This window comes from Felis catus, chromosome F1, assembly GCF_018350175.1.
Source record: "Felis catus isolate Fca126 chromosome F1, F.catus_Fca126_mat1.0, whole genome shotgun sequence".
Classification (NCBI taxonomy): domain Eukaryota; kingdom Metazoa; phylum Chordata; class Mammalia; order Carnivora; family Felidae; genus Felis; species Felis catus.
This window is the reverse complement of record NC_058384.1, coordinates 21,288,042-21,303,061: the sequence shown is the minus strand read 5'-3', so window position 1 is coordinate 21,303,061 and position 15,020 is coordinate 21,288,042.

Below are 15,020 nucleotides of genomic sequence, written 5' to 3'. Positions count from 1 at the left end.
TAGGGGAATTTTTGTAGGGGTTCTAGCTTTCACTTTGGCTAATTTGTTTAAGGGAGTTTACACATTATTAATAGTTATTAACTTCATATTTTTAAAAATTGAAAATCAGCCACACAAATGACACAAACATGATGAGAAGGAGTCACAAAGCACAAATGACTAATCTCTATGAAATTTTAATTTAAAGCTCTGTGAATTTTAATTTTTTAAAAGAGGTATGGTTTTCTGTATCTATCAGATGGAAGACTAGGCTGTCCTAAGAAATCTGCAATTGTGAAGCACCTACCAGCCAGGAAGAATAGTACTCGCATTATCTCAAATGTATAGTTGTTCTCATAAGAAAGTTAAATCTCTAGACACCAAATAAAAAAAGGAAGGTGAAAACTCTTACCTCACATAGATTTACTCTTATTAAATGTTTTTCTTTTTTAAGTAAAGTGCTGTGGGGCATGGTTGTGGATTTCTTTCCCTTTCCAACCTCTTTACTGGAACACCTATGCAAACATAGGTGCAGCATAAATGTGTAGGACATTTAGCTCAAAGACCCCTTTTAGAAAGAATTCACTAGCTCCTAAAACAAGATTAGTTTTCAACTGGAATGTGGGGTAAAGGTTTGTTCAAGTTTTACATTTAACTTTCATGTCTGCGTATTCCCTTTCCTCTGCTATTTCTCTTGTCTAGAAATATCCTCTTTTAAGAAATTTTTATTTATTTATTTTGAGAGAGAGAGAGAGAGCATGCACATGAGCTGGCAAGTGAGGAAAGGGCAGATGAAGAGAGAGAATCCCAAGCAGGCTCTTCACTGTCAGTGCAGACCCCAACATGGGGTTCGATCCCACAACCCTGGGATTGTGACCCGAGCCGAATCAAGAGACAGACGCTCAACCGACTGAGCCACTCAGGCACCCCTAGAAATATCCTCTTAATGCCAATTCTAATATGATCTAGGGGACCAGAGCATTTAACATACAGTTGGGAGTCAGGAGGAAAAGACCATCAAATGACACATCTTCCCAGCTGGTCAGCAAGCACATTGATGATAGAGCCCTCCCTACTGGTGAACTGGGGTACTTTTCATTGAAACACTTGGGACTGGACAGGAAGCTTTATTGTGTTGTTGTTCATTGTTGTTGATAATGAAGGAAATTTCCCAAATATAGATTTAACTAACATACAAAACCCAGCATGCAACAAATTATGAAATGAAGAATGCTCAGTGATGCACAGTCTGCTTGTACCTGGTATTTAATGAGGTACCCTAAGCTCATTAGAGGTTTCATTTACAGTAGCTTGGAAATAGAAGACTGGATAACAAAAGAAAATGACAGACTTTTAAAAAAAAACACAATGACGGGGCGCCTGGGTGGCGCAGTCGGTTAAGCGTCTGGCTTCAGCCAGGTCACGATCTCGCGGTCCGTGAGTTCGAGCCCCGCGTTGGGCTCTGGGCTGATGGCTCGGAGCCTGGAGCCTGTTTCCGATTCTGTGTCTCCCTCTCTCTCTGCCCCTCCCCCGTTCATGCTCTGTCTCTCTCTGTCCCAAAAATAAATAAAACGTTGAAAAAAAATTAAAAAAAAAAAAAAGAAAAAAAAAAACACAATGAAGAATTTATCATTTTAATAATAGAAATGATTTTAAATTTTCTTTTATTTTCAACAGTTGCCAATGGTCTCAGAAAACGAATTAAAATGTGTGGGCATTACACTGGGAATTAAGAATACACTCTACGTTTTATTAAAAGAGATACGCCTATTACACATAGCTAACTTTACTAAAATATTAAACTGATGGTAATGTTCCTGAGTTTTAGCAGGTGAATTGAGGTATAATTGAAATAGAATAATATTTTAAATTACTGTATGTATTTAAAATGCATGACTTGATGAGGTTTGACATATAAAACAATCACCACATATGAGATTATGAGGGTATCTGTCGCTCCCCAAAGTTTCCTTGTATTATATATAAGAATCCCAGATACATTTTGAAGTTACAATCCAGCTTTTTTGTGTCTTATTTTCTAGTTAAGTTTCCATGAACATATCCACAGATCTCCATAATCAATGTTAACTGGCCTTTCACACTGTAGAACTCAGAAAACAGAAAACATATTTTTTACGTTACCCTTAGGTGAATATGTAACAATTTTTACACAAAGGTATTCTTTAGTACCAACTAACAATACGGACTATTCTTCCTGTCAATCCAATCAAAAATATACCCACAGGAAAGCAGACAGTTATATTTAAGAGGGAAGCTGAATGTCGAAAACCGTTTCAACTTACCTCGTCCATGAGAGCAAGAAACCCACAAGATGAGAATGACATTGACTAGTAATCACATATTAGATATTCCCAATGGTAAGTTAATACAGTTTTCCAGCTGAGTTGTTTGGGGTTGTAAATCTGCTTCATTAGCAGTTAGCAGGTGAGACCCTGAATGTAAGTGCATTACAGTGAAACTAGTTAATTGTTGCCATCCAGTTAAATAACAAAGTTCAAAGAGTTATACAAAATCCCTAAATAATTCCCCTCCGTAGTTTCACAATACTTCATTGCATTCACTACTCAGTATTAGTAAAAGGGTTAAAGCAAATTCTTAGTATTTATATATTCTATAACTAATGTGCCTGGAGCCACCTTTACTTATGGCCCAATTTACTCTGAAACATATAATGATTTCCCCTCTTAGGAAAAATACCACATAAATTTCTGCCTGGTTATATTTGTCATTTTTTAGGATATGATCCTATGCTATAAAAAAATTGTTTTCAAACACATAATTATAATCTAAAATATGATATTACTAGAAAAGAGAAAACTAATGAGGAAACAAGGCATCTGCTCAATTCTAAGCACTAACCTACCCAATATCCTCCATTTCTCCTGACAACAGATCTAGAAGGAACTCAACTGACTTGCCAGGGCTGGGTAAGGTGGGCTGGTCAGAATGTTGACCAGTAAGAGACCACTGGAAGCCCTGGCTGCTGGAGAAGCCTAGATCTACATCAGGCAGCAAGTCCAAATGGGGACAGACTGTCATCATTTTGTAGCTGCCACCTCAAGGTGATTTTCAGGGGATGGGCCCCTCCACTCTGGAGATCATGAGGTGGTTGGGCCTAGAAAGCCCCACTGCCTAAGGCAGGATTTAAGGTTGCACACTGTGCATGCATGTGCCCAGTAGTTCAGGGTAGCTCAGGACCAGGAACAGGGCGCTGCTTAGCACAGGTTGGTCTTGGTAGCATGGGGCCACAAGGAATGGCCAGGGTGTCATCTAAAAAGAGACACCAGGGAGAGCCGGTTACTGGAAAAGCTGGAGACTCTATTAGGCTGCAAGTTCAAATGGGCACTGACTATAGCAAATTAGCAGAAGCAGTCTCGGGGTGATTTTTAAGGGATGGGGACCAGCTACAATGGCAAATACACAGGTGGTTGTGGGTCACCCCAGGCCTAAAGTGCTAGAGGCCCCAATCCCTAAGGCAAGCTTAAGGGGTACATACTGCCATGGGTGTTCAGAGCAGATCAGTAATCACTTGGGATGTGGAACAGACAATAGATCGGAAAGATCAGTCACAGGAGCGGGATCATGGAGACACAAGGCATTTGTCTTGCTCAAAACCCTAACCTGCAAAATGGGCATATGCCTATGAAGGCAGGGCTCAAGGTTACAGGATTGCTTTTGCAGGACTGTGTTGGGAGGGCTGACTAGGGTATCATATAATCAGGGATACCTGTGTGACCTAGTTTTGGGAGAAGGCCAGCACTGACTTTTTAGCTCCCATTTGACAGACAGCTAGTCCTCAAGGACAGGGTATCAGTCCATTAGGAGACACCTAGGAGTCCTTATTCCCTGTTGAGTCCATGAGCCCATCAGGCTACAGGTCCACAAGAGTCTCATTTTTGGAGCTGGCCTCTCAAAGTGATTTGGGGAAGCAGGGCTTCCCTCCATGCCTTCAGATCTGCAGGTGGTTGGGACTGGACAGGGTTCCACAGGTTTGAAGGGATGGGTCTGCCCCTGGCCAGCTTTCCAGTGTGTTCCCTGTTACTGTGCCCACGCCATGGCACAGATCAAGGGAGCCAAGGACCTGACCAGGAAGGGCACCAAGAGCCTGGGTCACAGGAGCAGGGTCTTGGTCTTACTCGCATCTACTTGATCCTAAGACTTAACCTATACAAAGGGGCATATTCCTACTGAGGCCCTTCAGTAGTCATCTGGGCTGCTTCCCCTGAGCTGGGTTGAGCAAGCTGGCCATGGCAACCTCCAGCCGATAAAGGGACACCTGGGAGCCTTGCTCACCTGGCCACTGATGCCCAGGAACACAGCTGATGATGGTAAGTGTATGTGAGCACTGACCACGGCCAGTTAAAGGTCAGACCTCTAGAAGGACTTTCTAGAAATAGGATTATTTGTTCTAGCTCTGTGAAGAATGCTCGTGTTACTTTGATAGGGATTGCATTGAATATGTAGATTGCTTTGGGTAGTATCAACATTTTAACAATATTTGTTCTTCCTATCCAAGAGCATGGGATCTTTTTCCATTTTCTTGTGTCTTCTTCAATTTCTTTCATAAGCTTTCTATAGTTCTCAGTGTATAGATTTTTCACCTTTTTGGTTAGATTTATTCCTAGGTATTTCATGGTTTTTGGTGCAATTGTAAATGGAATCAACTTGATTTCTCTTTCTGTTGCTTCATTGTTGGTGTATATGAATGCAACCGATTTCTGTGCGTTGATTTTATACCCTGCAACTTTGATGAATTCATGAATCATTTCTAGCAGGTTTTTGGTGGAATCTTTTAGGTTTTCCATATAGAGTATCATGTTATCTGCAAAGAGTGAAATTTGACCTCCTCCTGGCCAATGTGGATACCTTTTACTTCCTTGTGTTGTCTGACTGCAGAGGCTAAGATTTCCAATACTATGTTGAATAACAGTGGTGAGAATGGACATCCCTGTCTTGTTCCTGACCTTAGGGGGAAAGCTCTCAGTTTTTCTCCATTGAGGATGATATTAGCATTGGGTCATTCGTATACGGCTTTTATGATGCCAACGTATGCTCCTGCTATCCCTACTTTCTTGAGAGTTTTTATCAAGAAAGGATGCTGTATTTTGTCAAATTCTTTCTCTGCATCTATTGAGAGGATCATATGGTTCTTGCCCTTTCTTTTATCGATGTGGTGAATCACATTGATTGTTTTCCAGATACTGAACAAGCCTGGCATCCCAGGTATAAATCCCACTTGGTCATGGTGAATAATTTTTGTAATGTATTGTTGGATCCGGTTGGCTAATATCTTGTTGAGGATTTTTGCATCCGTGTTCATCAGGGAAATTGGTCTATAGTTCTCCTTTTTAGTGGGGTCTCTGTCTGGTTTTGGAATCGAGGTAATGCTGGCTTCATAGTAAGAGTCTGGAAGTTTTCCTTCCATTTCTATTTTTTGGAACAGCTTCAAGAGAATAAGTGTTAACTCTTCCTTAAATGTTTGGTAGAATTCCCCCTGGAAAGCCATCTGGCCCTGGACTCTTGTTTGTTGGGAGATTTTTGATTACTAATTTGATTTCTTTACTGGTTATGGGTCTGTTCAAATTTTTTGTTTCTTCCTGTTTCAGTTTTGGTGGTGTATGTTTCTAGGAATTTGTCCATTTCTTCCAGATTGCCCATTTTATTGGCATATAATTGCTCATAATATTCTCTTATTATTGCTGCTGTGTTGGTTGTGATCTCTCTTCTTTCATTCTTGATTTTTTTTTATTTGGGTCCTTTCCTTTTTCTTTTTGATCAAACTGGCTAGTAGTTTATCAATTTTGTTAATACTTTCAAAGAACCAGCTCCTGGTTTCATTGATCTGTTCTACTGTTTCGGTTTTTTTTTTGTTTCGATAGCATTAATTTCTGCTCTAATCTTTATTATTTCCTGTCTTCTGCTGGTTTTGAGTTTTATTTGCTGTTCTTTTTCCAGCTCTTTAAGCCATAAGGTTAGGTTGTGTATCTGAGATCTTTCTTCCTTTTTTAGGAAGGCCTGGATTGCTATATACTTTCCTCTTATGACCACTTTTCCTGCATCCCAGAGGTTTTGGGTTGTGGTGTTATCATTTTCATTGGCTTCTATGAACTTTTTAATTTCCTCTTTAACTTCTTCGTTAGCCCATTCATTCTTGAGTAGGATGTTCTTTAGTCTCCAAGTATTTGTTACCTTTCCAAATTTTTTCTTGTGGATGATTTCAAGTTTCATAGCATTGTGGTCTGAAAATATGCACGGTATGATCTCCATCTTTTTGTACTTGTTGAGGGCTGATTTGTGTCCCAGTATGTGGTCTATTCTGGAGGACGGTCCATGTGCACTGGAGAAGAATGTATATTCCGCTGCTTTAGGATGAAATGTTCTGAATATACCTGTTAAGTCCATCTGATCTGGTGTGTCATTCGAAGCCATTGTTTCCTTGTTGACTTTTTGATTAGATGATCTGTCCATTGTTGTGAGTGGGGTGTTGAAGTTCCTACTATTGTGGTATTACTATCAATGAGTTTCTTTATGTTTGTGATTAGTTGATTTATATATTTGGGTGTTTCACATTTGGTGCATAAATGTTTACAATTGTTAGGTCTTCTTGGTGGATAGACCCCTTGATTATGATATAATTCCCTTCTTCATCTCTTGATACAGTCTTTATTTAAAGTCTAGATTGTCTGATATAAGTATGGCTACTCTGGCTTTCTTTTGTTGACCATTAGCATGATAGATGGTTCTCCATCCCCTACTTTCAATCTGAAGGTGTCTTTGGGTCTATAGTGGGTCTCTTGTAAACAGCATACAGATGGATTTGTTTTTTATCCATTCTGTTACCCTACGTCTTTTGATTGGAGCATTGAGTCCATTGATGTTTAGAGTGAGTAGTGAAAGATATGAATTTACTGCTATTATGTTTCTTGTAGAGTTGGAGTTTCTGGTGGTGTTCTCTGGTCCTTTCCAGTCTTTGTTGCTTTTGGTCTTTGTTTGTTTGTTTGTTTGTTTTTCATCTTTTTTCCCCTCAGAGAGTCCCCCTTAATATTTCTTGCAGGGCTGGTTTAGTGGTCACAAACTCCTTTAATTTTTGTTTGTCTGGAAAACTTTTTCTCTCTCCTTCTATTTTGAATGACAGCCTTGCTGGATAAAGAATTCTTGCCTGCATATTTTTCTGATTCGGCACACTGAATATATCCTGCCACTCCTTTTTGGCCTGCCAAGTTTCTGTGGATAGGTCTGCTCCAAACCTGATCTGTCTTCCCTTGTAGGTTAGGGACTTTTTTTCCCTTGCTGCTCTCATGATTCTCTCCTTGCCTGAGTATTTTGTGAATTTGACTCTGATAGCCTTGTTGATGGTCGGTTTTTGTTGAATCTAGTGGGAGTCCTCTGTGCTTCCTGAATTTTGATGTCTGTGTCTTTCCCCAGGTTAGGAAAGTTTTCTGCTATGATTTGCTCACATAACCCTTCTACCCCTATTTCTCTCTATTCCTCTTCTGGGACCGCTATGATTCTCATGTTGTTCCTTTTTAATTAGTCACTGATTTCTCTAATTCTTTTTTTTTTTTTTTAATTTTTTTTTCAACGTTTATTTATTTTTGGGACAGAGAGAGACAGAGCATGAACGGGGGAGGGGCAGAGAGAGGGAGACACAGAATCGGAAACAGGCTCCAGGCTCTGAGCCATCAGCCCAGAGCCCGACGCGGAGCTCGAACTCACGGACCGCAAGATCGTGACCTGGCTGAAGTCGGACGCTTAACCGACTGCGCCACCCAGGCGCCCCTGATTTCTCTAATTCTTAAATCGTGCTCTTTTGCCTTAGTCTCCCTCTTTTTTTCTGCTTCATTATTCTCCGTAAGTTTGTCCTCTATATCACTGATTCTCCTCTGCCTGATCCACCCTTGCCGCCATAGACTTCATTCAAGATTGGAGCTCAGTTATGGCATTTTTATTTCATCCTGAGTAGCTTTTACTTCTTTTATCTCCACAGAATGGGATTCTAACCTATTTTTTACTCCAGCTGCTATTCTTATTATTGTGATTCTAAATTCTGGTTCAGACATCTTGCTTGTATCTGTGTTGGTTAAGTCCCTGGCTGTCGTTTCTTCCTGCTCTTTCTTTTGGGGTGAATTCCTTCGTTTAGTCATTTTGAAGGGAGAAAGGAATTAATGAGGTAGAAAAAATTAAAATTTAAAAAATATTAAAATTAAAAAATTAAAAACAAACCCACTCACCAAAAAAAATCAAATAAATGATGTTAGATGCTAGGTGTGTTTTGGTCTGGGTGTTGAAAGTGGCTTCATGGATTAGAGAAAAAATGGGGAGAAAAAAAGGAAATCATTTGAAAATTTGAAAAAATGAATACACTGAAGTAGACTAAAATGAAATGATGGAAGTAAAATAGAATTTGAAAAAATTACACAAAAGAAAAATATATAGTAGAAAAAATTTAAAGAAAAATATTTTTAATAAAAATTGAAAATAAAAATGATTTTTTTCTTTCTGTATTCAAGAAAAAGAAAAGAAACGAAAAAGAGAAAAAAGAGAAAGAAAATTGAATAGATGAACCAGCTAACAGACTGAAATACGACTGAAATTACTTCATTTTCCACTAGAAGTCAAATGATGAAGCGCTTTATAGTCCATAAACTAAGCAAGTGGTGAGAGTTGTGTTCTTGAACATTGAGGTTGGCCCAGTTGGGCGGGGCTTAGTGTAACGGCTCCCTTTTCCACTAGATGGTGCTGCTTAGCTTACTGGGGTGGATTGTTGTGGCACTTGTAGGTGTGTGTGTGCATGTGCAGGAGCGGTGAAAATGGCATCACCCAGCTACCCAATCTCTAGTATAAGAACTCTGTTCTCCCCAATCAGCACTCACACACCCATCCTTTGTCTTCAGCTTCCATCCATGCCCCGCTTTTACACAGTCCGTGACCAAGTCCCAGGCAGCACCTCCCTCCCTAATTTTGTCTCAGATGTGGCTGTTTCTCCCGGCCCCTTATTTCTGAGGGACTGCGGCTTTGAACCATTCTGCCCCTCTGCAGACAGTCTCACCGAGCAATGGCCGAATGCCGGCTGCACCCAGGAAAGGTCACAGCACCGTGATGCTGCCAATGCCCAGCGACTGTGGCTGGGTGCCAGCCTGCCCCAGAAAAAGTTCGCGAGATGGTGTAGCGGCAGCATTTCAGGGATTCTGGCAAATCACAACACACATCACCAGGCTTCACCCTTAACAACCTTGTTCCAGCATCAGCAGCTGTTGTTCTCTGGGGTCTGCTGGGGCCAGGTGGCCTCACAGCCTCTACCAAATGTCCTTCCAGCAGTGGAACCGCTTCTCCCCATGCGGCCCGAGAACCTCCCAGACCCCACTCTGCTCCTGGGGATTCGCCCTTTGCACCAGAGCACCTCCAGGTATCGAGCTGCAGAGTTTCAGACTCTGCGCTCCCCCTGTTTATAGTCTTAATGGAATTTAAACCCTCTCCTTTCTCCTTTCTCCCTTTTTAATTCAGTCCCTGCGGCTGTTTCCAATTTCCAGTTTCTCTCCAGCTGCTTTTGGCAGGGGGGTGATTTTCCCATATTCTGCCCCCCACCCCACCCCCGTGTCCATCCTCTCTCCACATTTAAAAGCAGCTCCCTGCCATCCACAGCTTCTCTCTCCCCAAGTTCACCTCTCCACACTGTGTGCCTGCTGAATTCTGTGGTTCAGGTTGTACATATTGTTGTGTTAATCCTCAGATCAGTTCTAGGTGTGCAGGATGGTTTAGTGTTGGTCTGGCTGTATTTCATGGACGCAAGACACAAAAAACTTCCATGCTGTTCTGCCATCTTGGCTCCTCCCCCTAGCTGTTTGTACTTTAAAAGGCCTTGCTCTTTTTGTGTTCTTCAGTCTCAGATTATTGTGTGCTGTGTTTACATTTCAAAGGTATGATAACATTTATAACCTTAAGGGATAGAGAATGGAAGTTTTTTTTAGTTTTGGAGTAATTATTATTTACCTTTTTAAATTTCAGAGCAACTTGTTCTAATATTCTGGTGTTTTGTTAGTGTCTACAAACATTTTGACAGGAATAGGCAAGGTTTTAGGATTGGTAAAGATAGGTGGGTTTTGACTTGTTTCTAGAGTTACATTTCTGGTTTTGTAGAGATCTACAAGACAAAAACAGTTGTTTCTAATCCCCAAAGAACTGGATTACAGCCTGAATATTAAGAGACTGACCTACCTTTTTAACTAAACTTGCATCTTTATATCTGGAAGATTTTTAACTAAAATGAGAATCAAAAGATTTATATCTTTATAAAGTCTGTATAAAGAATTTTGACAAAGGCCTTATTTCTGAGTATACAATTCAACCTTCACTTTTATCAGTCCATGAACATCGTCCTTCCACTGATCATTTGTAGGAAGGCCTAGGAGAAATTCTGGTCATCTATTTTCTCTGTGAGGAAGTGCCATGAATGGCCACTAATCTTTCTAATTCTTCTCTAAATTTGACAGGCTTTTCTGAAACAGAGGTAAAAGGACTTTTTAACTTAAAAGATCTCTGCTTTTTAGTGGACAGGAATCTTTCTGGAGGAGAAAGGGGAAAGAGACAGACAGGGGTAGGGGGATCCTTGGGTGGCTCAGTAGGTTAAGCGTCTGACTTCAGCTCAGGTCATGATCTCATGGTTCGTGGGTTCGAGCCCCGCGTCGGGCTGTGTGCTGACAGCTTTGTGCTGGAGCCTCTTCAGATTCTGTCTCCCTCTCTCTCTGCCCCTCCCCTGCTCAAGCTCGCTCTCTCTCTCTCTCTCTCTCTCTCTCAAAAATCAATAAACATTGAAAAAATATTTTTAAATAGGCAGACAGGGCCAAATTTTGAGAAGGGGAACTTACAGATGTGGATATTAATTTTCATCTTAAGTCTAATTTTCTGTTTTTTCATCTTGCCAAGGGAGTCCTTAAGGCCAGCTGTTACACTAATAAGGACAATTGAAAACATTCTATAAAGAATTTTTTCTTCTTTCAAATACACCCAATTTAAAGGAGCCATCATCTGGCTCTGATGAGTAGGATCATATTAATCTCAATAGTGACTCAAACCAAAAAGCCTTTTTATGAAACGACCCAGAGGTAACTTTCCAGGCTTTGTCCTTGGGTGCAAGAGGCATCCCTGGATACCACAGAGATGATGCAGTCCCCATGATCCACAAGTTTGTGCCCCAAAATAGCACAAGAAAACAAAGGCCTTTGTTGCACTAGTAATAACAATGGTGTAGTGAAAATGAGGTCTCTGGTCTCCCACAAAGTGTGAGATGCCTCCAGTCGGTGATGCTAATCTGTGACACTAGGCCGACACTTCTGCAATGGGACTTTTCCATCACTACCAAGCAATAAAGGCTAAGATGACAAAGGTCCCTTATGGGCAGGGACCTCTTATGACAAACTCCCCAGAGGGCTGGCACAGCCAAAGAGACAGCTGCTTGTAACTGCGTGTCTCTGAACCCAGTCTATTCAACTGGCTATCAAGTTGTACCCAGGTAAGCCACCCTCCAGATGGCGGAGACCAGACAGAATATTCTCACTGGTCACAAAGTAAAGGTTTCAAGACATAAAACAAGACAAAAGGAAAAAGCTGGTCTGGTTTTCATATATGGGCCCACAGCAAAGTTTGTCTAGCCACTGGTCTGATGAGAACTGTGAACACACCAGGCTGTGAGGCGAGGTCAAACAGCAGGCTGATAAAACCAATGCCTGTGTCCCTTCTGTAACATAATTCCTTTTGTGATAAATGACACAGAAGACAAAGACAAACAGTGAGCATCTCTCAGAGGAAATGGGTCAAGCAAAGAGTACTTTACCAAATTTACCAGAGATGCTAAGCCCAAGCAACTAGTTCCACAAATATTTTCTCCTGCTAATCTACCTTTAGAAAGAGATTAAAAGGAGTCTCTTCATTCTTATTCCATTAGACCCTGCAGTTAGATAACCAGGTAAGGATTCTTACCTTACATCTGCTGTTTACCACCTGTCCCAGGATCTCTCAACAGTAGCAGTGTCCAGCCAGGGAAGTTCATCCTTCTGCATATGCCAGCTGTTGGTGAGGAAAAATACTCTTCTATCATTCAAGGTTCTTCTAGCTGATCTAAGAATTAAATTGACATGAGAGAGATTAACAGGAGAAAAAAAAATGTTTAACTGTGCATGAAGTTCTGATATTAAAATTGAGACCCAAAGGAATGACCAAGGCAGCCAACTTTTATGCTTTTTGGGCAAAGAAACAAACCTGTGAATAATAGTAAAGAGAAAATTTATGTTTGATGGCTTCAGTTAGTAAGGAAGTGTAAAAAGAATTTGTTCTGAGGTAGTAAATTATTAAAAGAAACAAGATTTGTTTATATAGCCTTCTTTGCTCTGAATTCCCTAAATCTGGTGATAAAAATGTCTCTTCATATCCTGGTACAGGGAAATGTATCCCCAGCCTCTCACATGGGCAATTTATCTCCTGTTTTGAGGAAATAAAGTGGGGGTCTGGGTGTTCTCTTTGCACTAGCTGTTTCTTACATAACTTTAATTCAAAATAATGAATATACCAAAGGAGCATATTAGGGCAGACTGTCATTGACCCCCACATGCACATTTGTGTAGGTTAGGGCTTAGGATAAGGCAGATACTGTGGATTCTCCAAGAGACCACTTGTGAGAACTAGATTCTCCAAATGTGGCTCCGTTCAGGTCACTGAGTTTCCAGATCTACAGTGGCCCATGAGTGTCCAGTATACACCCTGACAGCCATCCGTGGGCCACCTGAGTACTCCAGGGTTGGGCAACTCAGATGGGTCCCCAAACAGATGCATAATCTCCAGTGTAGAGGGGGCCCAACCCCCAAAATCCATTGTGAGGTGGCAGCTTCAAACTGGCCACACTCCGTCCCCATTTGGACTGGTTGCCTGATGAGGTATAGGGCTCACCAGTAATCAAGGTTCCTAGGTGTCTGTTAGGAAAGGCAATGCCAGCCAACCCACCCACTCCAGCTCTGGCAAGGAAGTCCAGATTCCTCCAGCTCTTCTTTCAGAGCCGAGCTATCCAACCAGCCTGATGGCAGGGCCCGGGCGGTGGACGGATCGGGACGGCCGGGCGGCGGCCCACCGACAGTGAAGCTTCTTGTATTCCCGCTTTTACGTAATTTGGCCTTAAGAAAAGTACCTGGGGAATTGCCCTCGACAGGCCCCCTGGAAAAAGAACGATTGGGAAAGAAATAAGGCTCCGCAAGGACATTGTGCGGCCCTACATTTAGCCCTTGCCACCGCCTGTAAAGACTCCTCCACCTAAAGGAAGGCTAGCCTCATACATTTCCCAACCAAGGAGGGACAAATGGATTTAAAAGCCCCACTCCGGCAACAAAGGAATGTATCTATGGGCACAAGTTACTCCAACCCCTAGGCCCACTTGGCCCCCAGGAGGCATTCCAGATGATGATTGAACCTAGTCGGTTAAAGTACAGAATGGTTCATTAGTTCCTAGGTGCATTGTCTCTCTGAGAATGTATAAGGCGTGCGTTCCTAAGGCCCTCTTGGCCCCCTCGTGGCACCTCGGACCGAGGCGAACACTTTTGTTCCTCAAACCACAAATGGTTCGGGGAAACAACTAAAAGGTCACGTCCCTGTAACTGTTCCACTTGAGGTGTTGAGAGATAGATGACCTTTCACGAAAACAGCAGAGCAAATGCTTTATAGATAAACGTAGACACATAATGAAAATAATGTAAGAAATTAATCAAGAAGCAAAAGGCAGGAGGGAACGTTATGAGAAAATAACCATGTTATTCCTTAAAGGGTGATTACGCATAGGAACATTTTTGGAATTAGGTAATGCTAGAAAACATAGATGACGCACGCTACAAGGAAATTGCTAACAAATATAATGCCACGTTTGCCACAATAAAGCGGCCAGTTCAACACACTGCTGTTGTCTGTGTCCACTTTTATTTTTGTTTTATTTTATTTTCATTTTTTCGCCGACACCGTTCATCCTTCGGGAACACCAGGACCTGCTGGAGCTGAACTCCAGCAGAGCACGTGCATTTGTGGAGATTAATGCTTGGAATGGACAGATGCCAGGTATTCCCAAGAGCCCTACCTTCTGGGACCCAGCCTCGCCCAGCATCGCCCTGCTGTATGTCCCTGGCTACCCAGACTTGCATGGCTCACATGTGCCAGGTACAGACCCATAGGCCAGCCTTGGGAAGACCCAGCCCTGTAAGCCTGGGGAACTCTAGCTCCCTTCAAACGCATGCATAATCTCTGGCATGGAGCCCACCTCCTGAAAACTGCTCTGACGTGGCAGCCGCAGACGGGCAACGGTCCTCACGTGCATTTGATGCTTGTTGGGGTTCCAGGCTTCTCTAGGAACCAGCACTCCCATGTGTCTTCTAATGGAGGATACCCTGTCCTCCTGCCCAATCCCTCCCTGGCGGGGAAGCTGACAAATCTCCAGCAATGCCTACAGGGGGAATGTTCCCCAGTGGGTCAGTAGGCCTTGAGATCAGGCCAATGTTTTATTCTCCTAAGAACCTGCTCTTGTGAACCAACCTCTCCAGACACTTGCCCTGTCCTAGGTCCCTAGCTACTCTGAACCCTGCAGTCTGTTCATACACAGTCCACACTTCACCACCCGCCCTTGGTCAGCCAGGGCCCTTCAGGCCTGTGGAGCTGGGACCCACCCCCAAGCTAATGCCTTGCCTCAGTGTGGAGGAGGCCAACACCCCAAAAATCACTCTGAGACATAGCCGACATGGCCAAGAGTCAGTCCCTTGTGGAATGGCTACCTGATGGGCTCCCAGGCATCTCCTACTGGAGCCCACTGAAACCAGTTCGCCCAAACCAGCCCTGGCAAGGCAGTCTAGATTCATTCAGTTCTGCCTTCAGGGAGAATATTCACATATGTGGAGATCAGTGCTTCTAATTAGGGCGATGTCAGGTACTCTCAAAAGTCCCCTCCAGTGACCTGGCCTTGCCTGGCATTGCTTCACACCAGGTTCCTGGCTACCCTG